At 50.8% G+C, this 26,323-nt stretch overlaps 1 protein-coding gene and 1 long non-coding RNA gene across 10 annotated transcripts in view; one reads left to right on the top strand and one right to left on the bottom strand.

Moving 5' to 3' along the window:
* Positions 1-26,323, bottom strand: part of Mtss1 (MTSS I-BAR domain containing 1) — a 153,239-nt gene that overhangs the window by 46,145 nt on the left and 80,771 nt on the right. The window lies entirely within an intron of this gene.
* Positions 18,765-24,906, top strand: LOC120892902 (uncharacterized). Its single transcript, XR_005737716.2, has 2 exons — positions 18,765-19,184; positions 23,949-24,906. It is a non-coding gene; the product is annotated as an uncharacterized LOC120892902 (long non-coding RNA).

Here is a 26,323-nt window from a genome sequence, read left to right as displayed (position 1 = left end):
ACAGCTCTGCGTGCACACACGTGTGGAGAGTGAGCTCGGGTTTGACCTGGAGCTGGGGCCTCCTTCCACAGTCCCTCCCCATCTGTCTCAGGATCCTTTTATTTTACAGTTAAGTGACAGTACACAGTGTCTGGAAAGGAGTGGAAAAGGGCTGCAAAATGTCACCTGAGCCCGAGCCTGACTTCTGTAGAAAGAGGGGGCGAGGGTCTCATGCCTGGAAAAGTTCAACTGCGGCCCTCGAGCCAACCAAAACCACACTTCAATGATCTAGTGGGAACTGGGCGTGGTGGTGCACACCTGTAAACCCAGAGACTCAGGAGGCTGAGGCAGGAGAATCCCAAGTTCAAGGCCAGCCTGGGCAATTTAGGGCAAAACGAAATAAGAAAAGGAAGGCTGGGGAGGGTGCTCGGTGGGAGAGCACCCCTGGGTTCAATCCCCGGTGCTGAAGGAAAAAATTAAAAGATTTCATCAAAGTGGCAAAATCCAAAGCATCATTAGGTGGACAAGCGCAGTCAGACCAACAAAGCATCATATCAGTAAAGAACACTTGGCTGCTCTGGGCCAGCGGCCAGCCAGACCTCAGCAAGGGGTGGACACACCTTCTTGGGGGGTTCTATAAGGCAACTTCTAAGCTGAGACAGATGGTTCCTCTTCCTGGCAACCAAGATACTGGAGTAGTGCCAGAGGTGGTTTCCATACCTACACTTGAGCAATATTTAGGAAATACCTTAATCTAATAACTATCCTATGAAGCAAGGAGACAGACCCTGTCCTCAGAGCAAACCAAAAAGTCCTCATGTACAGTGACTTGGGAGGCTGAGACAGGAGGACTGTGAACTCAAGGCCAGCCTCAGCAATTCAGCAGCACCCTGTCTCTAAATACAAAATACAAAAACAGGGCTGGGGATGTGGCTTAGTTAACCAAGCGCCCCCCAGGTTCAATCCCTGGTTTAAAAAAAGAAAATTTAAAAAAATTTTTAAAGTCTCATGTAAAATTTTCTTTAAGACCTTGAATGGGAAGTGCCTCAGAAAATCCATGGAGCGACAGACCAGCAGCTGCTCCTTACGCTCGCCTGGGCAGGCGGCTCCCATCCTCCTGCTCGCTCTTGCTTCTCGGTTCCCAGAACCTCCTCTCTGCTCCTCCGCCACGTGTTTGTGAGGCAGCTGGTTCGCACTCGGGGGCTGTCATTTTTATTAAAGGTCAAAGCAGGCATTCGGGATATTAAGAGCATCAAATTAACAAAGTATGTTTCTTCTACTTCATCAGCATTTTATTTTTCCTTCTGGGCTCAGAGAGACGGACAGTGGGAGGGCGCGGTGCCATCTGATGCCGTGGGTTTGCTTAGCTCCAGGGAGGGGAAGGAGAGCAGCCAAGAGCCAGCTCCAGTCAGGCAGGCCATCACCTTCGACCATGCCCCTCTCCTCCCTAACCAGACAGTGGTCACACCTAGGCCACCCAGCAGCACCTGATGCTTACGTTAGCCCTGGCAACGGCTCCAAACAAGCCAGACTCCCTGTGCACAGAGGTCACCTTATGGAACACACACTCTGATGTCAAGGAAACCAAGAGGAGGAGGAGGAGGAGGAGGAGGAGTACTTCAAACCAAGCCAAGAGGTTCCTTAGGACAGATTTTCAAAAATGAACCCCCACAAAGGAAGCACGATTTCGCTGAGACCACAGTGGCAGTCTTCAAGGAAGGGGAAAACGTGGAGTTTCCTGTTCAGAAACCTGTTCTATCCAGCTCCGTGTACAGCTGGGTGGTGACCACAGGCGGTGCACTGAGCACTCAGCAAATGCTGGGTGGGGTGGACGTCACACCCAGGCTGGAAGATCCTGCAAGCTGCTATCAGATGACAATCTTTCAGCGATCTCCCACTTCTCAGTCTCTCTCACTTCACGACTTTTCATAAAGCAGAGGAAACAAAACCACACACAATCCTACCACCATCTGGCGGCTCCAGCCCAGCAAGCATAAGATGCTGGCGTGCACGGGACTGGCAGCCGCAAAGACCAATATTCCTCTTCCTTTGTTGCTGTTTAAAAGCAAAGTGAGAATGAGAACACAGAAACACAAAAACACGGACACGCTCACACAACGGGCACCACAACAGGAGCAGACATCCGCCCTCCTCCGGATGGAATGTGCTGGGCTACAAACCCTGGGGGTGGGGGTGTCACCCGGGAAATGCCGCTGGCTCCCGACATCTGCCATCTGCCATGGTGAACCCTCACCACCACAGTCTGCCTCTGCCGCCAGGGCATAGGAAGGGGCTCCCGGCGGAGCCAAGCTTGAGTGACTGGAGGATGCCAGCTCATGCCAGCAAAGCAGATGTGGCCTGATGCACAAACCACATGTGTCTTCCTGGACCACAGGACAGAACTGCCGGGTAGGGACGCTCACAGGATCATCTCCCCGCAGCCTGCGTGCCACGTCAGATAATTTAGAAATGGTGTGGTGGAGTGAGAGCCTGCCACATGCATCTCACTACAGGGGTGACCCTAGGCTGGCACTCCCTAGAGGGAACCCCTCATGCTGTCTCTCTAACTGAGCTTGGGTCTTGTGTTTTCTGTGACCTCAAAGTCATCAATCTTTGTGTGTGTGTGTATTTGTGTGTGTGTGATGCTGGGGATTGAACCTAGGGCCTTGTGTATGCAAACAACTGAGCTATTCCCTAGCCCTCCAATATTCTTTTTTTTTTTTTACTTTTTGTGGGGTGGTGATGGTGGTGGTACTGGGAATTGAACCCAGGAGTGCTCTACCCTCACACTGCATCCAGCCCTCATTTTCTTATTTTATTTTAAGCCAGGTTCTCACCAAGTTGCCCAGGCTGGCCTTCAACTTGTGATCCTTCTGCCTCAGCTTCCCGAGTAGCTGGGTTTCCAGGTGTGCACCACCATGCTAGGCTGGTGCTCATGTCACTGGCCTGAGGACTACTTGTTCCTTTAAGTGGCATCTGTACATCCCTGAACTATGTGGACTTCACCCCATCTCAGGAAACAATCTTACTGCTTTCCAAATTATAGGGACAGCTACCTTTGCTGAGTACTGGTAATGCAATAGGCAGGAATGTTGCATTTGTTTGTTTAAAAACTTCATTATACTCCTCCAATAGATACCATCATAAGATAGGTATGAGGAGCCTCAGAGAGGTTAGGTGACTTGCCCGAGGTCCCAGAGAATTCAGGATTGGCATCTAGGGCTGAGTCCATAGTTAGAACTTTTAACCACTCCATTCTTGAGGACATCTTGCCAACATGTACCACTGACAGAGATGGCTGGCAGGCAGGGAAGTCGTATAACTGAAGGAGAATAAGAATCCTTCCGCCTGAACATCTGTTTTAACCAGCCAGATTCAAACCTTAGCATGGTAATGACCTTGCTGGACCATGTCCAGGTGGCTGGTCCTGTTCAAGGCTTGGGCCCAGAGTGGGCATGTGCTGTCAGGCCTCAGCATGAGTCACCCCTGCTGCTTCCTGTAGCAGAGGAAGCAGGTTGACTCAGGCAGAGGACCCTTTCCTATTTGCTAGGAAAATGGATTTCCTAAATCACCCCCTCAGCAACTGACACCCCCCCCCCCTGCAGCCCATCCCAGGAAGGGATACCTGCGGCACAGCCTCCTGGGGATGCTGCTCCTTCTGAGATGAACCCAGGATCCCTTCATTTTCTTCTTCTTCTGCCTTTTTTTTTTTTTTTTTCGGTACTGGGCATGGGACCCAGAGGGGCTTTACCACTGAGCCATATCCCCACTGCAGCTTCATTTTTTAAATTTAGATACAGGATCTTGCTAAGTTGCTTAGGGCCTCACGGAGTTGCAGAGGCTGGCTTTGAACTCACAACCTCCTGCTGCAGCCTCCAGAGCTGCTGGGATTATAGATGCACACCACCACACCCTGCTAGATCCCTTTAAGTTCTGAAAACATTGTTGATGTCTTATAAGCAGCTCTGGTCGTAGCAGATGCTCAATAAACACGCCTAAGGAAGGCCTGGCAGCAATGGTGAGCTCTGACTTCTGACCTTGGCAGCTGTTCTTCCAACAGAATGCAAATAAGGAAAATACTCTCAGTGAATGATTTAAGCCTGACAGAGGCTCATCAATCAGACCTACAGGAAGCTGCCAGGGCAATGGCTGGGGGTAGGGCGGAGCTGACCTTGTGTCCTGAGGATGAGGACCAAAGCCAGAGTAACACAATGGCTTCCCTTACTCCACCAAGGTCATTGCCCAACCCCAGAGGCCCAGTTAAGTCTGATTTATTGCCCCTGTGTGGTGTATGTAGTGGCTGCCAGCAGCTGGTCCTTCTGTGGGCCCGTGTCCCTTCCCTTAGCCCTGGGGAGGGATTAGAATCATGAATCTCAACTCTTAAGGTCTAGGCCAGGAGCTATTGGCTTGTTTTGTTGTCATTATTGTTTGTTTGTTTGTTTGTTTGGGGATGAGTTTTTCACAGTCAAAAGCAGGGAGGACACATGGATTATCTCTTGGGCTAATTATGATGAGTGCTAACAAATGCCCAGCGTCTCTTGCTGAGGCTCTGTGTCTAGGCTGACAGGAGAGAGAGCTGCCGGAAGCTGGGCCAGGCCTACCTTGAATTCAGGAGTCCTCCGGGAACATGTTCCCTGTATTCGCTACCCTCACCTTTAAGACCCCAAAGAATACTAAAGATGCCACTTCTCAAACCTTAACATAGGGGCTGGGGTTGTGTCTCAGAGGTAGAGCACTCGCCTAGCATGCATGAGACACTGGGTTCGATCCTCAGCACCACATAAATATAAAATAAAGACATTGTGGCCACCTATAACTAAAAATTAAGTATTTTTCTTAAAAAAAAAAAAAAAACTTAAAACCTATATTAGGGTCACCAGGGGGTCATGCTAAAACGCAGATCCCGATTCAAAACAAGTTCCCAGGTGATGGCGACTTGCAGCTAGACCACCGGCCACACTGTCTCAGCTGAGCAGGAGAGCAAGCTTGTCTTTTCTCCCTCGCAGGATCAGAGGCAACTCGGTCTCTGCACAGGGATGGAGGAAGGGAGGGACCACGGAATGCAGTCCCCTCCGTTCCTTCTGCAGAAGCATGCAGTGTCATACTCATGTCACCTGGGCTTACTGTTGTCTCCTCCTTGTGGACAGCAACTACAGCCAAGCAGCCCCGGGATTTCCAATGTCTAGCAAGTTGCACAACCCAGAATAAACCTCAATAGGCATTTGCAAATAAAGAGGAAACAAAGCTTAAACAAACAAACAAACATCGCACCATATCCTATATTGGCAAGCAGCTACTCTTGACGTTTGGCAGCTGGGTTAAATCTGAGCTCCGTGGAGAGGGCAATGAGAGGCTCTTTATCCCTGTTAGATGCACTGTGGATTTATCCCTGTTAGATGCACCAGGATCCCTTCTGCCTGGAGCTGAGAAAACAAAAAGGACCAGGTACAAGACCCTGAGTCTAAGGGCTCCGAGAGGCCTGCCTGGCTTCAGATCCAAGGTCATCCAGAGAAAGAACGTATCTAGCTGCCAACCTGCTGAAAAATATCTGGATCAACAGTTGCCGGGCTATTCTGCCACCTTTCAAACAAAATTCGATACCTGAGTACCTACTACGCGGGAGGCATGATTGACAATGGGATAATGGCTCTTCTGTTAGAACATGCAAAAAAAAAAGAAAAAAAAATGAAACGAAAACAAAGAATCAAGTGGTTTTTATTTTAAGACATGGGGCTGACACTGACTTCAAAAGTCCCCTAAAGGAAGGAACAGGGCCCATTAAAATGTTCCCAATATTCAGAGCATATTTTTTTGAGAAGATAATTACTAACAATCTCAGGAAGCGACGGGTCCCCTTCTACGCTATTAGAGAAGCCTTCACAGGAGCAGATCTGTTGCCATGACAACAATCACTCGACTGAGGATAAAGAAGGATGGGGGACCTACCAAATGGTACTCTCCACAGTACCATTAGCCCTGAGACTCCTTAAAGACACTTTCTAAAGAACCTTGGGCATCTAGGAGTTGGAGAACTAAGAGCCAAGTGAGACGCGAGGGGTAACCTAGTTTACCATGACGTTGGGATTTCTTCTTTGTCTTCCCTGCCCCGATGGCCCCCTGACCCAGGGGACACATCTCCAGTCCAAGAGCTTGCTCACCTCCAGGCTCCAAGCAGAGGACCTGGGGTTTCCCTGGAACGCTGGGGCGGGTGAGCAGAGGCAGGAGAGGAGTGAGTCCTGACCCTCCCTCTGTCCTGGCAGAAGCTCTAGCCTCCTGCAAAGCCTGCCATGAGCTCACGTTGGCCAGACCAAACTGCAATGGGGTGGAAGGCAGCTTCTCCCAGGTCTCAGGTACAGCATTGGTTCCAATTCCAGCTATTCCCCGTCTGATTGACACGGCAACTCTAAATAGTAACAGCACTGAGCACCTTGGTGATGTCCAGGGGACTGAGGGGGAAGGGTGCCAGGAAACAGCGTCACAGTACACCCAGCACCCATGTGCAGGAGTTCACGGACCCACAGATGGCCAGGCGCACACGACTCTCAGCAATCTTCTCTGCAGAACATCACAGATGACGGCTTCTCCCAGGGACCTGCCCGTTGACCATCTTTTGAAACAAATGCTGAGGGATTCTTAGGTAACTCATAGGCAAACACTCGTATAAACCAAGACTAGGAGGAAGGAGCAGGCGTGAGCTGTGGGACTGGGATAAGGGGTGAGCATCATGAAGATGGGCACAAGCCCTACTGAAGAACAGCTCTGTACCTGGCCACATGTGCAGCTATGATGAGCAGCACCACGGTCTGCAGAGGAGCCCCAGATCCAGCCAACCTGAGCATGTGACCTGAGATTCCACAGTGACCGGTACCCAGGATGCTCCCCTGTGTGCCTGCTCCCATCCCGCCCCCCACAGAACAGCCCAGAACCCTTCCTCCCTTCAACTCCCAGCTCATCACCCACCTCCCCACTTCCCAGGTGGCTCTGGGTACCACGGGCATCTTTTAGTAGTTGCTCTGGACTCACGGTCCACCAGCAGGACCACCATCCTCAAACAAGCTGCAGGATGGCTGATTTCATGGGAGAGAGTTAGAAATATTTAAAGGAAATAACCTAGTTTTTAAAAACTCCACTATCCTTTTAGTACCTCATAACTAGTTTTTACCATCCAAAAAGAAGACTTTGAAGAAAGGAAACAAATACGCGTGGTCCACCAGCATCTCTCCATCAGATACCCAGTGGGCATATTTGCACAGAAAGGGATTTCCCCTGAAGACAGCACCCGTGAGCAGGTGCCTCCCAGGAACAAGGTGCTCTCAGAGGCTGCTTGGCCCTGGGACTCACAGAATGCCGCAGGGCAGCTCTGTGCTTCCCGCCACGCTCTCGGTGGGGACCAGCACTCAGCAGGGGAGGAACCCAGCAAATCACCTTAACAGTACTTCATCACTGAAGGTTGAGGCAGGGATTGGCTCCTTCAAGAACTCAGTGATGGGCTGAGCATCCCAGAGAGGTGACTTTCTACCACTCCAAACCCACAAGTAACAACAGGGGGAGGAAAGAAGCTGGGAAAATAGCTCCTAGAGGAGCCAGAGGCGGAAGTAGACATTCCTATTCTAGGAAAAGAAGTCGAGGCCATCCCAGGACTGGACGGTGGCCACCATGACTGGTGACTGCACAGACTACAGGAAACAGCCCTGGCCTAGAAGAGCTGTGTGCTCACGTAACTGAGAAGGGTGCACAGCCTTGAGATGCTGGATCACTTTAGGAAACCATTGCCCAGTTATCTCCATCTGAAACTGCCCTTCCAGGCAGAAATCTCACCCCAACACGAAGACAGGAAAAGCAACGGCACTCCAATGACCTCACGCGGGAGACACGGAGGCAGAGGCAGACATGAGCAGATGGAAGGGCAGGGGCGGATTTAATCACCAGCCAATATGAGGTCCCTTGATTGACACTGAATTGTGTTCAGCTCACAAGTGTTTGAAAGCAGATCAATAACTACAGTGTTGGAAAGTGAGATTAAGCAAACCCAGGTTTCTTATTGTTCCAAGTTCAAAAGCTGAGCCCTAACAAGTGCATTACACAAATAGGACAACCACCAAGAGCCACAAATGTCCCACTGGACCAGGGAGACAAATGCAGAAGCACGCTATTCTCAACACTGTGGTTCTCAACAGGGCTTGGTGTTAGCATAAGAGCCCTCGAGGGTATTTCCCTGGCCCCAGACAGATGACCTGCTTCCTGACTGCCCCAGAGGTCACTGGTGCACATCTATACCCAGGGCCTCAGCTATGCCATCTCTCAGTTCACTCAACAGCCCCACAAGGACCCGTGAGGACAACCTCAAAATGAGGAACAGGACTGTGAGAGCACAGCTGGGTCAGCCGAGCAGCAGCATACCTCAAGGGTTAAGATTCTGGGTGCTGGAATTGGCAATCCCTGGTCACTGTCCCAACTTTCTCTTTGACCGACGGCATAATCTTGAGTGACATCCATTCTGATTTTCAGTTTCCTTGTCTGATAGTACGTCCTCCATAGAGCCATCGAGGACTAACTGGGACGGTCCAGGTAGGATACTGTGCACTAGGCCCTGTATACAGAGTATCAGGCTATTAACATGCAAACCACAGCTGCCTGGCTCCAGATCTCTGTCTTCATGTGTACCCCTTCCCACAACAAGACAACCAAATGAGGTTCCGAGTGTATGTGCCACTTCATCACAAAAAACATTGTAATTTCTGTTTAATATCTGAACTAATATCTTTCCTAAGACAAGGAAACTGAAATTCAGTAACAATTGAAGGGGGTCACTACTTCCAAAGACAGCCACAGGAAGGTCCTTTAATCCTCTTTGGACGGCTGCATACAGCTCCTTAGATTGTAAACTGCACAATTCCAAAGGAATGCAATTCCTAGAGAATGAGCCATGGACATCCTGAAGTCTGATGTCTACTCTAGTCACATCCAGAAAGAAATCTGAGTGGAATTGAGTCACGGAGCTATGGCTCTGCTGCCCCCATCCCTTTCCTTTCATCTGTTGGCAAACTTTAAAATAGACGGATTTACTTATAGCAAAGGCAGGGGTCCCACCTGAGGCAGAACACGGTGATGACTTGCTGAGGAAACCTGGGGGACAGACACTGACACCGATGGCCTGCCACCTTTATAAAACAATCATTCTTGGAGGTTTTGCTCAGTGTGTGTGTGTGTGGGGGGGGGGTGACACTACTGAGTGTGTACTCTGAAAAATGGTTGGTGCAGCAAATTTTGTCCCATGTGCACTTTACTACAAGTAAAATTTAAAACTCAAAGACTTCCAAGAATCTCAATGAGCTTTGGCCTCTACCCTGGGGCTGGCTGTGAAGGAGAAACTGAGGCAAGAAGGAGCACGTGCCTTCTTCCCCAACTGGGTCAGCGTGGAGGCCCAGGACCTGTCACTCAGGGTCCTCTGGGGTCTGCTGACGTTGTCCTGGTCCTGGTCTCTGACTTCAGGGATCTCCCGCCCTCCTCAGCATCTCCCTCCCCTTTGCTACCAGTAGAAGTGACAGCACCATGGGTCCTCCCGGCACCAGGTCACATCTGCCTCCAACATGCAACGACCTGCCCTTATGTCAGAAGCGCCAGGAGAGCCGCACGACCCAAGCCATGAGAATGGGTGGCAGTGATTCCAACAGAGCGTGCGCGGCATCTCCTCGCCACGCTGCTCTCACAGCTGCTGTCGCTGTGGCTGGTGGGCGGCAGAAACGCCCATCAGCTCTGCCTTAGGACCCCAGCTCAGCCCACCGATATGCTGCCGTGTGTTTCGACGTCCTGCCCTGGCTGGAGACGTGGCTCGATCCCCACATGGCAGCGCCCAGCAACGGAGGTAAAAAGCAAAGGCGGCCATCCTGCCATCCGAGTCCACGGCCTCCTGGCAGGGCCAGATACATAAGCAGTGGCTGCCCCAGGGCCATGATGGAGAAGGGAACACGGGGTCCTCTGGCTCCCTGACCGCCTTTTCAATTTCCCTTTCTAAGTCTGAAGTGATTTCTGCTGCTACTGACTTAGAACCTCGACCGATAGCATCAGGGACAGCATTAAGCCCTTCTCAAGTCACTCCCTGAGCAATGACGCACTCGGCTACTGAAAAGAAATCTTGATTGTGTTGTCATTTCAAATTCTGAAATCCCTTAGAAGAACAGGGATCGATGAGCCGCAAGTCAGATTAACCAGCAGAAACCCACACCTACGGACCAGCGTCTCAGCCGACCTCGGCTGCCACGAAGCCTGACGTTTTCCCAATCAGGATTATATAAGCAGTAAACCCACAGCTGGAGCTGCCGTCTAGTCAGACGGCGAGGGCGGGCGTCTGCTTCTGCCACTCGAGCAGCTGGATGTTGGTGTGTACCAAACGTCCATTCCCAGAACACTGGGCAAGAAAGGGATTTTCAGGCAGGTTGGCGTTCCTTTCCCCTTTGCCATCCAGTCGAGGAAGCCAGGGGCTGCTGCCCAGCAACAGGCTCCACACCTCGTGCTCACATTTCCAACAGATCAAGTTCCACCAAAGAGCCAGCCAGCAGGTCCCAGGGGTCTCCCTCGGTCTGCAAGCACACATCCAGACCCAGTGGCCACTGCCTCCTTGAACTAGCTACCTCACCTTTCCTGGCCAATTGATTAATTTAAAAGACCTAAGAGTCAGCTTTTCCATTTCTTACGGGACAGCCACGCAGCTGGGAAAGTTCTTGACAAGTCATCTGGCCCTTTAGAAGGGAACACCCCTAAGCCAGAGTCTCAGATGTCTTGAAGCAGCGAAACTCTATTCTGATTTGAGATGTTTCACAAAGAGGCGTGCGGGGCTCCTGCAGACTGTGGCTCCCTCGCTCCCACCCCCAGGCCCTGGGTACCCCAAGAGCTCACCCACAGACCATGCCTCTCATCATCAGAGCTAATTGGAGGTTCAGAGATCCCAGAGACACAAGAAAGCCATGCACAAAATTCACTGGCCTGTTTTACACGGGAACCCAGTGCCAGGCAACACTGCATGGTGGGTATGAGCTTTCCCATCTGGGATGAGGAGGAGGCCCATGGAGGCAGCAGTGCTTCTAAGAGGTAGCCTAGCTCTCCGGAGCTCACCTTGCCCCAACTCTACTTTGTGGAAGAGGAGACACACACATGGGACTGAGTCCAAGGGTACCCTACCACTGAGCTGTATCCCCAGCCCCTTTTCAGATATTATTTTGAGACAGTTTCTCCCTAAGTTGCTCAGGCTGACCTCAGACTTGAGATCCTTCTATCTTAGCCTCCCGAGTTGTTGGGATTATAGGAGTGCACCACCACACTCAGCTGGAGGGGAGAATTCTTTTTGTGGGTTATGCAGGTTTTTTTCAGTCTTGTGTAAAGTATTACATTAAAATACTCCTTCTAGATTGACTGCTACCTAAACACTTTCTAAAACAGCATTCCCAATATTCTTAAACTGCCTTTGTACAGAGAAGGTAAGCAACTAGCCCTGGGTCACACAGCTAACATGCAAAGGAGTTAGGCTTTACACAGGGTCATGTGCCTCCAAAGCGCATGTGTGAGCTTCTCCATCCTAAATCCCCAAGGCTGCCGCTTAGGCCTCTGTGAAAACTGAGAACCAGCCACCACCCTCTGTGTACCAATTTTTCAAAAGCAAATAGATAAGTACCCAAAACATATCCTCCTGTTTCACGCACTTCTGGCCTCAGTCATCCCCATCCCATCATTCCACGTTACTACAGACAGATTTGCAGGGGTGACGTCAACAGGGCAGGGTCTCTGTTTCAGTTTTTTCATAATCTGTAGTTGACAAAAAATCCAAAGCTTGGGCAGCTGGCAGAGCGGGCTGGGGGATCCTGCTGTGGAAGCCACACCTGCCTCTCATGCACTCTGACCAGCTTAAGGGGTGGCAAAGAGGATCGGGAGATCAGCGACAGTTCTTTCAATGCAAAGTGACACCAAGCATGGTGTTTCCTACATGTGCCTCACCCACAATGGCTGCTCTCAGTCACACAGCTGCCTGCTTGTGCAAGCCCAAGGAACATGGGCAGGGGAGCCTTTCCCAGACATTCGGGGTGGCGGGGGGGGGGGGAGACAAATACAAAAAGCATCCATTAGCAAGCATGCTCAAATACAGTCCCCAGAACAAAGTGGGACAGATGTGACATGATCTCAGGCTTAATGACTCCACGCTTCCTTGACACTGTTTTACAAGAACAGAATGACAACGTCTTAGGGTACGGTGGCTGCGAGATCTAAGGATTCTGTACTTTGCTCCAAATGATTTGGACAGATGTTTACCGAGTTTGCCTTCTCAAACTGTCTTGTACGCGGTTAAGGAGAGGTAATTACTATTCATGCAGGGAGGGTTTCACCCGCACTTCACGGAGCTCACGTCTCTGAGAGTTAACAGACAGTAAGGCAGCGCCCTGAGTGTTCTTCTGAATTGGCACCTGAGGGTCTTCGCAGGAAGCGAAATCATCACAAACTGCCAACACGTGCTCTGGTGACTGGCATCTGGCAGCTCCCAGGCGATCGCTGTCCCTCCCACTCAGCTGGCTCCCCGCACTGCCCAGAGGCACTGTCCTTGCTGGCTCACAGGCACCTACAAGACCCTGTCTAAGTGTCTGTCACCCAGATTGAGCCTCACACCCAAGCCTGGCCTCCCAGGGCCCTCTTCTCTGAGTCAGATCCCTGTGCCCGTCACTGTCACACTATCCCTTGCTCTGTCTCCTCCACCAAGACCTATCTTTTTGCAGGCTGGGCTCCCCTGCCTTGCACAATGCCTGGAGTAGAGTAGGACTCAGGAAACAAATGCTGAATGATGAAAAAAAGGAACGAATCAGGAAATATGGCGGGCAAGGGGGGAGTATCATGAAAGCCAATGGAAATACAAGGGATCTGCACAAAATAGATTTGGCTTATCTTTTCAGACTTGTTAAGAAAGTGGGGTGCGGAGCGGGGGAGCACTGGCTGGCTGGGGTAAGGATGAGGGACTTCAGACACCTGGAGCTGGAGGGCTCCCAGGTCACATGGCCCGGCATCCACAGCATGCAGGAAACATGTGTGGGCTCCCTGCCGAGTTACACGCGGAGCTGACGCTCTGTCATCCTGGCAGGCGCTGCTCCCTGAAGGGCCGTGAGCTGCAGGCCTGGCTTCCAGGCGAGAGCAGCAGTGCGCCGATCACTGCACTGTTTTTCTTTCCACTGCTCCAGCTTTCCCTGCTCATCATCTCCAGCAATTGCAAAGACACTTGGGAATTGGGGCTTCGTACCCAAACATGGGCTTTTCTGTCCTTGGCAAGCCAAGGCAGCCGTCTTCTGAGAGGAACCACTTCTGCTCCTCTCCAGAACGCCTAAGGCATTTGTGGAGCGCATGACACTCGCTCCAACTCCCAGAGTGCAGAGCAAGGTCACGGCCTGCAGTGGACACTGACAAGTTCCACAGCTGGCCTCTGACTAACAAACCCCGAGTCAGCCACTCACCTTCACTCCCAAGGCCCTCCCTCCTGACACTCCCCACACGTGGCAAGGGAGGAACATCAGCCCAGTCACCTGAGCAGCTCGTGAGGTCACCAGTTTCCTCCTAGAGTGACAAAGTGGGGCCCCCACCACATCTGGGGACAGATGTGACAGTGGTATGGCCAGGTAGCCTGTCCACACAGGAGGAACCTGTTGGGGAGACGGAAACTCGGGATTTAAAAACATCTTTTGTTCTTCTACATGAAAAATTAAACTAAAAAGTAGAACACTGAATTTCAATGCCTCCCTGAGCTCTGATGGCAAAGGAAACAGTATCCTGAACCGGCAGCCGGGGATACAGCTTCTCCCATGGCTACGGAGGGGCTCAGAGGCCACCCTGCCCACCTTCCTGCCCCTCCCCAGCCCTCTGCAGAATCAGACCAGGGAGGACAGGAGGCCAACTCTGGGGCCTCCTGGACCCCTCCACCCATCAAGCTCCTTCCAACAGCTCCCCATACCTCCCCCTTTTCCTCTCCACAGCCCCCCAACCCACAAAGGAAAGGAGACAATGAGGCCATCGCCATGCCTCTGACCTTTAAATGTTTAACCAGGGATCTACTCAGGGGCCAGATAAAGAGACAGGTGATCAGTTTCAACATGAGTCACAATATCCCCACGGTCATATAATTCAATTAAATATTTCATGCCTTTGGTTTTGCTTGGGGCACACAGATGATGGCCTTGTTAGCCCAGCCTGAGAGGCCACGGCCTCAGGAAGGTGGAAGGGGTCGGCCCCCCATACCCAGAAGCTGCAGGACAGGAACAGCACTGTCTCACCAATCACCCACCAGCCGAAGCCTGGACCTTGTGGACTGGTCACTGTGCTGGGAGGAACCCTCACCCAGCCTGCTGGTCCAAAAGCTCCTCCAGTGGTCCTGGGCAGCCAGACTGAGTGGCTCAGGTTTTGCCTTGATTTTGTTTCTCTGTGATGTGTTACCGATAAGATGACCCTTGATGGTGGATCAAAAGCCAGTGTGCACGTGTGTAAGTGTGCACATGTATGTGTATGTACACGTGTGCTCACTGAACATCACTCAGCCTTGTAAAAGAAAGATCCTGCCACTGGCCACGACCTGAGGAGCATGAAGAATATCACGCTAAGTGAAATAGGCCGGACACAGAAGAGAACCAATACGTGATCTCACTGATATGTAGACCCCAAAAGGAGAAAAAGTCAACTAGAGAATAGAAACAGCAGTCACCAGGGGCTGGGGCGAGCAGGAAGTGGAGACATGTCGGTCAAAAGATGCAGAGTTGCAGACGTGGGGTACACAGATCTAGAATCTAACGTGCGATAAGGAGTTTAGTTAATGACACCACACCGTGTGCAGGATGTTTGCTGAAAGGGGATCTTACTTCTCTTGCCACCAGAACAGGTGAGGAGATGGATATGTTAATTTGCTTGAGTATTAAAATCATTTCACTGTGTTCAAAGCTTCATGTTGTTTACCTCAAACATTTTTTTAAAAAATGACTCCCTCACTGGGTGTGCACACCTCTAATCCCAGGAGCTCGGGAGGCTGAGGCAGGAGGATAGCGAATTCAAAGCCAGCCTCAGCAAAAGCAAGGCACGAAGCAACTCAGTGAGACCCTGTCTCTAAATAAAATACAAAATAAGGCTGGGGATGTGACTCAGTGGTTAAAAAAATAAAAAGTAAAAAATTGAACTCGAGTGACCCTGAGTTCAATCCTTGGTTTGACTGAATTCAAAGCCAGCCTCAGGAACTGAGCGAGGCCCTTAAAACTCAAGAGAGACACTGTCTCTAAATAAAATATAAAAAAGGGCAGGGGATGTGGCTCAGAGGTGATACACACACACACACACACACACACACACATAATAAAGATGACTCCCTCACTTAAGGTACAAAAACAAAGGAGGGGACCTATGGTGGGGTCAGGGACAGAGGACCCCAGCTCTACAGAAGAAGAGCAGTCCACACTGTTTACCTCCATCAGTCCTTTGAGGCATTCAAGTGACATCCCATCCAAAGGACAGCTTCCTCTGAAGGCTGGGGACAATCAAGGGCTCCCCGCTCCTTGCATGGTCACCCTCTTGAAATGCTCAGGCTGCACCTGACCTGTTGCCATGGGAACCCTGCTCTGCTCACCCTTCTCAGGGAGGCCCACGGCTTGTGTGCATGTGCACAGCTGTGTGTGAAACCTGTCCATCTCCCCAGATGCTTCCCACCGGCCTACGTAGGACCAACAGCCTGTGGGAGCAGCCACGTGCGGAGGCTCCAGCAATGGGGCACCTCAGGGATGGGGCAGGCTCAGTTTTGTGAATGCCGCATTTTCTTTTACCAAATGTAAATCTGACACCGAGAAGTGCTCTGATCATCCCTCAAGTCACCTCATTTGCACATTGAACATTTGCTGGATTCACAAATTGGCCCCAGAAAGTGAAACTTATAAAATTAACCACTCAGTTTAAGCACTTAGCTGAAAAAACAAACAGCTGAACGTGGTGGTGCATGCCTGTAATCTCAGTGGCCTGGGAGGCTGAAGCAGGAGGATTGCGCAATCAAAGCCAGCCTCAGGAACTGAGCGAGGGCCAAAGAAATTCAGAGAGACCCTGTCTCCGAATAAAAGATCAAAAAGGACTGGGGATGTGGCTCAGTGGTTAAGCACCCCTGGGTTCAATCCCTATACCAGAAACCAACAAACAAGGTGGGCACAGAAACCCAAACCTGTTATCCCAGTGACTGGGGAGGCTCAGTCAGAGGATCATAAATTAGAGGCCAGCCTGCTTAGAAAGAACCTGTCTCAAAATAAAAATTTTAAAAGGGCTAGGAATCAAGCTCAGAGTAGAGCGGCCATAGGAACTCTACCTGTACAAGAGGAGGAGAAGGACACATGACAAATAGCACCCAACCTCAAAGTGTCCCCTAAAACACATGGCAATATTGCCCTTCCCTGGGAAGACAGGGGAAGCATGTCTGCTCTGGTCAGCTCATCAACGGTATCAACCATTGCTTCCTGTGAGTAGGACGGATGCCTGGGGGTTACATTAGCCTAAAACCAAGGTTTAACTTGCACGCCCAATTGACCATGCACACACTCAAGAAGGCTGTCAGCATACGATGTCCTGCACCATAAAAGAAGACAGTAGCCCCTGCTCTCAACCACTGGACCACAGAGTGGGTGAGGGGAGCACACACCTTCCTTACTGTGCTGTACAAAACAGCTCTAAACCAAATGGCAGTGTCCAGAGGGCAGGAGTGCCACCATCTTGAGCAGGGCAGGGGTGTTTTCAGAAGATTCTCAGCCAGAGTACAAAGGGAGAAATGGCAGAAGGCAAGGACCAGGTGTCCAGAGAGCAGGTGACCAGAAGGGGTCTCAGCCCAGGTGACAAAGTAATTAAGAAAAAGAAAGGGGTAGGCACAGAGGGGAGCAGGATCCATCCATCCTCATAGCAGAGAGTAATACCAGGGGCAGGGCCAGCGATCCAAAGTGATCCTGACGCCTGAACCCCGGGTGGCGGCCACCTGGGAGTCCCACTAACAGACCTGGAAATCAGGAGGAGGCAGTTTAGTTTGGCCAAGTCTCAGGTGCCACAGGGACGGCCAAATATCCCGAGCCATGCCAGCCACATTGGTGACACTGAAATAAATGTCTATTCAGATGAATGGAGACCAAGTGGCAGAGGGTTGGAAACAGGAGACTGCATCTGACTCAGAGAGGTGGACTTGCCCAGAGCTGGGAGGTGCAGCCCGGGGATGAATGAGCCCTCCATGCGGAGCCGCCTGCTCCTGCCACATTCAAATGGCAGATGTCTGGCAAGGGTTTGGAAATTTCCTGACATTCACTGTACTCTTTTCATAAATAAACGCTCTAGACGACATGCCCACGTCTCCCCAGCTACAGACGGACCTTGGCCACTGTAAGAACACGTGGCCCCAAATCTGTCGGGGCCCAGGTGCATGCATCTCTGATCCAAAAATGCAAATCCTCCCTTTTCAGGGAAATGGTTTTCTGGGCAGGGCGCTGGCCTTGGGAGCCAGAAAGAAGAATGAATGAGGAGGCATGGCTGCCACCCCGTCAGTTCCAGACCCACGGCCTGGGTCTGCCTCTTCGGGAGTTCCATGGCTGCGGAAAAGGACACCAGATCTCTCTGAGCCTCGGTGGCCTATGTATAAAGAGGAACTTGAAACCCTCTTAATAGGATTCAAGTAAGGAAATCTGAAATGGCTCACAGGAGAATATACTATAAAACATGAAGCCCTCTGCAGAGCCAGGGTTTCTTGCCAAGTAGCCAAATCCTCCGAATCTAGGCACCATACCTATCAAAACAATGCTGGCTCGCTCTGGAAGGCAGAATTACTGCCCAGAGAAATGAGTGCATGGTTGACAACCTAAGGATCACAAAATTTTAGACAGAGCAGCACTTTGGGACACAAGACTTTCAGTTCTCCAACACAGGCGGCTTTCATAGCCAAGTCCAGCTGGTACAGACCGTCCGCTGGCAAGGCAGCTCAACCCCCAATAGCAGCCCAGTTTGGGCTCTGGGAGAGAAGGCCAGATAAAGCACGCCCCCCACACACACACACACACAAACTGCAGCTTGCAGAATTGTTGTGAAAGAAGCTGAGCGTTCCAGCTGCAAGTGTGGCCACGCTGCCTTCTTTAAATGCATCCAGTTCCTTTTTTATTTTTTGATGAGCAGACTTCCAGGCACGGCTGCAAAACAGGAAGGCCACATGACTGTTTTCATGAGCAAACCCTCATACCCAGCAATGTTTCCCCTCAAGAAATCTCGACATCAGGATGGCATCTGTGCAATGCCCCCTCTGCCTCCTGCCTCACTTCCCAGCTGGCGCGAGGGTCTATCGATTCCACATAGTTTGTGACTTTATTATTGAAGCTAGATAATGAGCATCTAGCACAGGCAGCAGGAAACTGCAGAATCTGGTAGAGACAGTAAGGGAGGAGCTTCGACTGAGCAAGGGACCGGCCTGTCTCTTAATGGTGTCACAATGAGAGTGAACAAGGGACAAACAGATCCCAGCAAATGCAAAGGGCTGTGGGATAGGGAGCTGCGGGTCTTGCAGGAGCGGAATCCTTTCTCACTGCGCTGCGCTTTCTAACATTTCACCAGTTCTGTTGGGAACTTGTACAGGTACAGCACTGGGCAGGGGCCAGCCCACAGACAGATTTGCTGCCAGGATGTTTGAGCTAAAAAAACAATCCCGTGGTCAAAGCAGCCCATTCAAAAGGATCTTGAGAAGCATTAAGTCCAGAGATTAACCGTCTGGGCCACAGAGCTGGAGGGAGGGGCTGGGGGTGCCTGGCAAGGCTCTACTCAGCCAGGCCGACTGTGGGGAGGTGGTCAACCTGCCCTGGGAAGGAGTGAGGTGATCACCTGGCCAGAGAGATGGGGTGTTAAGAGTGCTGCAGGCTCCGGGAGGACGGGGAAGCCTTGGGGCCACTGAAGCTTCCTCTGGGCCTCACCCCAGCCTCTGCTGCAGCAGACTGGAGGGCGAGGCAGAGGGATTACGTCTCCCTGGAGACGGTCAGAGTCAGATGCAGGCTGACCCAGCGCAAAGGCAGCTCTCCCAAGGCAGCTCCGTGGGGTCACTGCAGCTGATGAGTCAGCAGTTGGTCGGGGGGTTGCCACCCGGCCTGCAAGTGCACCTCCTGCAAGTGCAGGAGGTGAGCCGGGAGGACGGAGGTAAGCCCGTCATGGTAAGTCTCATTCCTGAAGGTGGGAGTGGGGAGGGAAGCCTGAAATCCTTCCCGTGCCCATCTGCTGAGAGGAGGCAGCTGTGTGGTCCACAGAGGAACCTTCCAGGGCCTAGGGGGCTGCCACCAGGTTCTCAGAAGGGAGAGGCTGTGCTTATTCCCCTCTGTGACACAGCACATCTGGCCTCTGCCCCGTGCCTCCATGGCTCTTGGAACTATCTGAAGACCTGGAACCATCTTACACGATCTAAACTGGCTCAATTACACTATTCAGTGGCACTTGAAGGACGAGGGTCGGCTACCAGAGAGAAACAGGAGCATCATTATTACATTAGGAACGCATCCAGAGCACCACTGCATGCCTCAGGCAGGTAGTGTTCCCTCCCCAACAGACCCTCAAGGGTCCTTGTCTCCACTGCATAAAGTAGGAGACCTAGAGGTCAAGTCACCAAACCAAGGTCACAAAAGGAGAATGTACTGAGGCCAGGATTCACACCAGACTGTCAGATTCTAAATCCTTTGTTCTCAGCTCTTCCTCCACACCACAGAGCCGGAACCAAGAAGGAAGAGGTGACAGGGGCCCAGGGAAGTGCAGGCAGCAGGAGGAAATCACGGGGAGGGCAGGATGGGGTCGGAAGGGGGACTTTTGGGTGGGGGTGTTCAAGGACAGGAAGCTTGGGAGGAGGGTGAAGGGCGGTGGTGAGGGTCTGAGGCTTCTGACCTTCCCTGGACCAGAGGGAGCCCAGGAAGGAAACTGGAGCCACAGTTTCTAAAGAAAACCGTGAAGTTATTTCCTCGAGATAAAGAGGAGCAGAGGGAAGGGGGGAGTGGGGGGGGGGCTTCCCTGGCCAGCCTGGAAGCTGAGCTCCTAGACCTCAGCTGCAGGGCCTCTCCACTCCTGGACCTTTCCCCCAGGACACGGCGCTAATTACCCCTTCCAATTAAGCCACCACCGCAGGATGCCAGATCCAGTGATAGAAACCAGCAGCGGGGGCCACCCAGTGGGGACTGGTACTCATGATCCCTGCTAGCAGGAAGGCTCCTCTCATTCTCCCCACCCCCAGCTCACCAGTGAGACCAGAGCTCCTGCTCCGTTCCCCCCAACCCAGGCCCCAGGGTGGGTACTCTGGGCAGGAAGGTGACAATGGCAGGGCCTGGAGAAGCCAGGGCTTGCTCACCTTCAAGTCCACTGTCCTGTATGACACCAGAGCCAGGTCAGCAGTACAGACCCTGCAGGGACTCACTCATCTCAGCAGCAATTTACCCAAGTGGGCAATTTCATTCACCCCTCCTAACAACCCCCAGGCCATGTTTGTTGTTGTTACTTAACCTCCAGTTTGTTTATTTATTTATCTTTTGGGTCCTGGGGATTGAACCCAGAGGTCTTTCACCACTGAGCCACATCCCCAGCCCCTTTTTATATTTTATGGATACAGGGTCTTGCTGAATTGCTTAGGGCATCACTAAATTGCTGAGGCTGGCTTTGAACTCGAGGTCCTCCTGCCTTGGCCTCCTGAGCTGCTGGGATTACAGGTGTGTACCACTGCACCCAACTCCCCATTTTAAATATGGGGAAACAGAGGCCAGGATGAATTTTCCAGAGATGGGGAAACCCAGGATTCAACCCCAGGAGGAACCTCTACTTCCCCTGTTACTCCAGGGTATACTCTGGCTGTGACAGACATTCATGATACCATCCTGAGGGACGGAAGGTGTGGAGCCCCCTACCCCACACCTTGGCCCTGGTTTTGCTTTCCATGGTTTCAGTTACCTAAAGTCAACTGCAGCCCCCAAATATTACTGTGCAAAGAGGAATCAAGCAATTTTGAGAGACCCCAGTCATATACCTTTTATCACAGTGTACTGTCATAATTATCCTATTTTCTTCTGTGTCTAATTTACAAATTAACTTTTTCACAGGTGTGTATGTATGGAAAAACCTAGTGTACATAAAGTTCAGCCCTCTGGATAAGGGCGGGGAGGGGGCTGCCGTAGCTGCCTCACCCAGAGGCCACGCGTACTGCAGTGGTCTCGTAAGATCATGCTGCCCAGTGGCACCACAGTCATCTGAGTTTGTGTAAATATACCCAATGACGCTCTCACAGTGACAAGGCCTACCTACAAACAACACGTCACCGACGAATTTTGTATCAGCACTTCCCTTCAATAGACCAGAGTACACCTTCCCGCATCTCCAGGTGGCAGACAGCCAAGCACCTCCCAGCCTGAGTGGCCTCCAGACCTGCAGGAGGCTGGGAAGGCACTGTCTCTATGCCAACATACCCAGGGCCATGGCCCTGACCTGGGTCTGCCTGGGGAGAGTGTTCTTCCTCCCAGACACTATATAACAGGGCCTCACCACCCCCTGAAAGATGAGACCCCAAAGCAAACCATAAAAATGACTCATCCTCATCACTTTAATTGCAACCTTTTAAAAACACGTTACGCACATTACACCTTCTTACACAGTCTGCTGACTGTGGCTGCTGGCAGACGTGGGAAGGCCCAGCTTACTGGGCCAGTCCCTGCGTGCTCAGCCCTGTCTGAGGCTTTCCTGAGACACTTCACCTGCCCCATGGAATAGAACCTTCTTAACTCGCTTCAAACCTCTTGATCAAAGTCATTTACTAAATATCCCAAGAATGGTGAGCAGGGAAGTCTCCCTCCACCTCCCCTGGAAGAGGTCACCTTCAGAATGACCTATGTATTTCTTGGGCCCAGAGAGGCCATGGACCCCACAGCCCCCACTCTAAACCTACCTGAGGAGGCGGGTTAAAGGGGGGCTGCCATACCTCTTGACAAGCCATCTGTCAACAGTCACCAGCAAAGTCCCTGAGGGCCCAAGTTACAAAGGTGAATCACATGGAGATGAAGGGGACTGTGGGGTTGGAGCGGGAACAAAAAGAAAGAAATGGAAGGCAGGCTGGGCTGGGCAGAAAAAGAGGCTAAGCAAGGCCACTGGTATTTTTTTCATTACTTGGAATGACAAAGATTTCAGTTTCATCATCTTAGATCTCATAGCAATTCTAAGGAAGAAGAGGCCAATCGACAATTGATGGTTTGGGACCATGGGAAGTGAGAGTTGGAGACAGTAAGCCATGTGCCAGATGGTGTGGACACCTGCCACTCAGTGGGCCCCACAGACCAGCAGTGAGACATGGGAGTCCCTGCAAACCTCCCCATGGAGGCCTGCAGGGGACCCAGACCCAGGCTGCTCACGGACATGCTCAGGTTGGACAGGCGCTGGCCTCGAGTTCAGGCTTCAGAGTCAGAAGGCTCTGGGTTCCGGCCCCAGCCGCAGGACTCACTTGCTCCATGAGCTGGGGTAAGCCAGGTAGCCCAACCTGCCTGAGCCACCAAACCACAGAATGCACATTAAAAAAAAAAAAAAAAAAAAAAGAACAAATTCTGATAAAAGCAAAAAAATAAAAATAAAAAACAATAACAAAAAGAAGCATTATCAGTTGGCTGTGCTAGCGACCTTCAACACTAGAAGCAGCTTGCCAACTCAAGCTTCTCCATACTTTCATCATTCTGGAAACCCTTGGCCACGGCATTCCAGGGCCTGCTTGGTGTGTCGTAATGCCAGCGTGCTCCTAAATACACATTTCAACAGAGCAACAAGCACCAGTGAAATAAATCTACCAACCTCGCTGGGAGCCAAAAGTACACTTGTGTAAGAAAGGGAAATAATGGCCACGGGTGGTACGCAAACATTTCACCAGCCAGTCCAAAGTCTCCTGTGCACCTAAGCCAGCCTCCTCAGCACACACTGACACAAACACGGCACACGTGCACACAGCTCCCAGGTCAAAGGCAAGAACAAGGCTGTGAGAAGCCAAGGGACAGGACCAGGCTAGGTAGGTCTCTTGGAGTTGGATTCCAGGCAGGTACTACAACTGAGTGTCCCTGAGACAGTCCAGATCAAAGGTCACTACCTTAACCCAAAAGCTTCCTCTGTGGCACAAAATGTCCTTTACTTCCAGATCCAGCAAACACAGCAACCTGAGTTCCCAGCACACAGGCCCTTGCAGACACTGGAGAGCACAGACATGCATGTGGAGGCCCGGGCACCGTGCACGGGTCACTGCCTGGCTCCTGCGTTGGCACCCTTCTCTCCACCCTGCTGTGCCCCAGTGATTTGAGGCTTTGGGGTCAACTCCCCCTGTCCATCACCTCATCCCGAGTCTGAGCAACTTGGTCACTAAAATGCCATGACCCCCTTCTTCCTACCTCTCTCCCAAAGCCACCATTCAGGTTCTAGTCATGAAAGCCCTCAGCCATCAGCGTCTGTCTCTCCACAGCTCAAGCCGTCTTTGGCACCCTCCTCAGACACCCCCACCAGGGATCTGATGGCACTATGCCCTCAGGTGGCCCCCTCCTGCTTACAGAATGAAAACCAGTCCTCCCAAAGCAGGAGCTGCTACAGGGGGAGCAGTAAGTTTTTTGAATTCTCTATATTCTGGATATGAACCTCTATCAGAAATAGTAGCTGGCAAAGATTTCTCTCCCATTTTGCAGGCTCTCTCTTCACTCTCTTAATGGATTCCTTTGTTGTGCAGAAGGTTTTCAATTTGATGGTATCCCACTTACTGATTGCTGGGTTTGCGTCTTGAGTCTTGAGCTTCAAAGGTTTTACGGAGGAAGTCAGTTCCTACATCCACACCTAGATGATAGAGTGTTGATCCTATGTTTTCTTCTAGTAGTTGCGAGATTTCTGATCTAATTCCTAAGTCTTTGATCCATTTTGATTTTATTTTCATGCAGGGTGAAAAATAGGAATCTAAATGAATTCTTCTACATATAGACATCCAGTTTTCCCAGCACCACTTATTAAAAAGGATATCTTCTCCTGCTGGACCTTTGTCAAGTATCAGATGGCTGTGTAAATTGTGGTTTGTCTTCTATTCTATTCCATTGGTCTTCCTGTCTATTTTAAGGTCAAAACCATGCTGGTTTTGCCATTGTATCTCTGTAGTTGAATTTGAGATGCCTCCTGTATCACTTTTCTTATTCAGAATTGCTTTGGCCGTTCGAGGTCTCTGACTCTTTCTAGTTCTAAGAAGAATATCCTTGGCATTTTGATGGGGTTGCACTGAATATGTACACTGCTTTGGAAGTATGGCAAATCTTGACAATATTAATTCCGCCTATCCAAGAACATGAGAGGTCCTTCCATCTTCTGAGATACTCTTGAATTTCTTTCTTCAGTCTTCTGTAGTTTTCGTTGAAGAGAAAAAGATGAGATCTTGACCTGTCATCAAGATTATCTAAGAGGTTGTAACAACTGATAAAAAAAAAAGTCACTAGACTAATTTTTGTGATCAGCTGAATAGAGCAGCAAACCTTCAAATTTCCTCGATATAAATCATATTATCTCCTGTTGCTTAAAGAAAGAAAGAAAGAAAAGAAAAAAGAAACAGCCCAACAAATACACAGTCCTGTCCTTGGTCCTCAAAGTGTGTTCCCTTCCTCCAGAGCATCAGTATTACCTGGAAGACGGATGGAAACGCACCATCTGGGGACCTACTCAGACCTGCTAACTTAGTTCCAAGTGACTCCTATGCACATTAGAGTTGAAGAAGCACTGTTCAATGCTACAACTTAAAAAGAGGAAAGAGAGTTAAAAAAAAAAAAAAAAAGCCCTGATGAACTTTTTGTTTTGTACAAAACAATGAACTGTCCTTTGACTCTCCTTCCTCATCTATTAAAAGGGCTAACTGTATATTCTCTCTGGGTTTTTATGAGTTTCAATGCTGACCGCCTAGCTCAAAGCCTGGAACATCAAAGGTACTCAAACTTCGATTTATTTACCCTCCAAACATCACTTCCTTCCTCTCCCTTTCTTCCTAAGAGTAAACCTCACTTTGTGGTTAAAGAGATAAAACTAAGGAACAGCATGTGAGAGGCCAAGAGTCACATGACAAGGTGACTCAGGTTCACCTTGAAAATAAACCCTTCAGGTGGGCCGTGTGTCTGTCACACAGCCTGCTAGTGGGATGCAGCCATTCAAGTTTTAGAAGATTTGGGGCTTCTTTGCTACCCTGCTTTTGATCTATATGTAAACAGAGAAATCTGTAATGCTTGAGATGTCCCAGCCGAATCAGCCCAAGGCTTGTTTCCATAAAACCTCCCCTGCTCCCTCATCCAGAGCAGGTCCTTATCGCAGTGGGTCTATTCCAGTGGCTTCCAGGTTGTCTCCCATCTGTCACACCAAGTTGCTGGAAGCTCAGGCGAGGGCCTAATCATCTGTAGTCTCTCCACAGTACAGCGAGATCTAGTGGACAGTGGTGCTCAATCAGTGCTTTTGCACGGATGTTCTGAGCTGTTTTGTCTCCTATGCACCTGCCCCAGCTCTAGAGGCAATCAACTAATTCTGTGGCCCATGGCTAATTTTACTGGATTGCTATCCTGTTTTGGATCTGGTTGTTAAACAATGAGAAAGATTAGCTCTCAGGATTCAAACCCAAGCCAAGTAAAATGCCCTGTGACATACACCAAGTGTGGGGAGCCCCTAGGAAGGTCAGCTGTCTAACAGGAAGGCTGGACACAGGGCCAGGCCAGGGGGGGAGCAAGAGCCCACCGGACACAGCCCTTGGCCCCGCCCACACAGGCTCCTGGGCGGAACCCCAGCTGCTGCCGCAGTTCTTCCCTAAATATGTCTAAATCCTAGGAGGACACAACAGAGGTGATCAGCCAAGGGAGCCTACCTCCCCAAAGCTCTCCCAAGGGCACAGGACAAGACAGGCCCATCGGGACAGCTGTGACGGAGGAAGCATCACATGCCAGAGAGCCTGGCGTTTTCTCAGCTGTGGTCACCGAGGCCTCGGAACCCCACCAAGAAAAAGTACCCAGCTGTCCCCTCCACGCCTCAGCAGATCACATCTCAAAGCTCCTTCATGGGGATCAGAGCCCTCCTGAGGGCCCGCTGCCAGTAAAAAGGGTGAACTTCACATTTTGGCACAAGGATTTCTCTTTCCCTGTTGTGACCTTGTCCAGTGACCTTAGATCCCCCTATCAGGAACCAATGGTCAGCACCTTCCATGAGCAGGAGCCAATAGCAATTGACTTCATGGAAGAATCGTCTCTCCCTCCTTTTTTGTATGATTTCAAATACAAAAGCATAAAACTCGGAACTAAGA

The sequence above is a fragment of the Ictidomys tridecemlineatus genome, chromosome 7 (genome assembly GCF_052094955.1).
Source record: "Ictidomys tridecemlineatus isolate mIctTri1 chromosome 7, mIctTri1.hap1, whole genome shotgun sequence".
Lineage (NCBI taxonomy): Eukaryota > Metazoa > Chordata > Mammalia > Rodentia > Sciuridae > Ictidomys > Ictidomys tridecemlineatus.
Note: the sequence above shows the minus strand (reverse complement) of the source record. Positions and strands in the feature narration are given on the sequence as shown.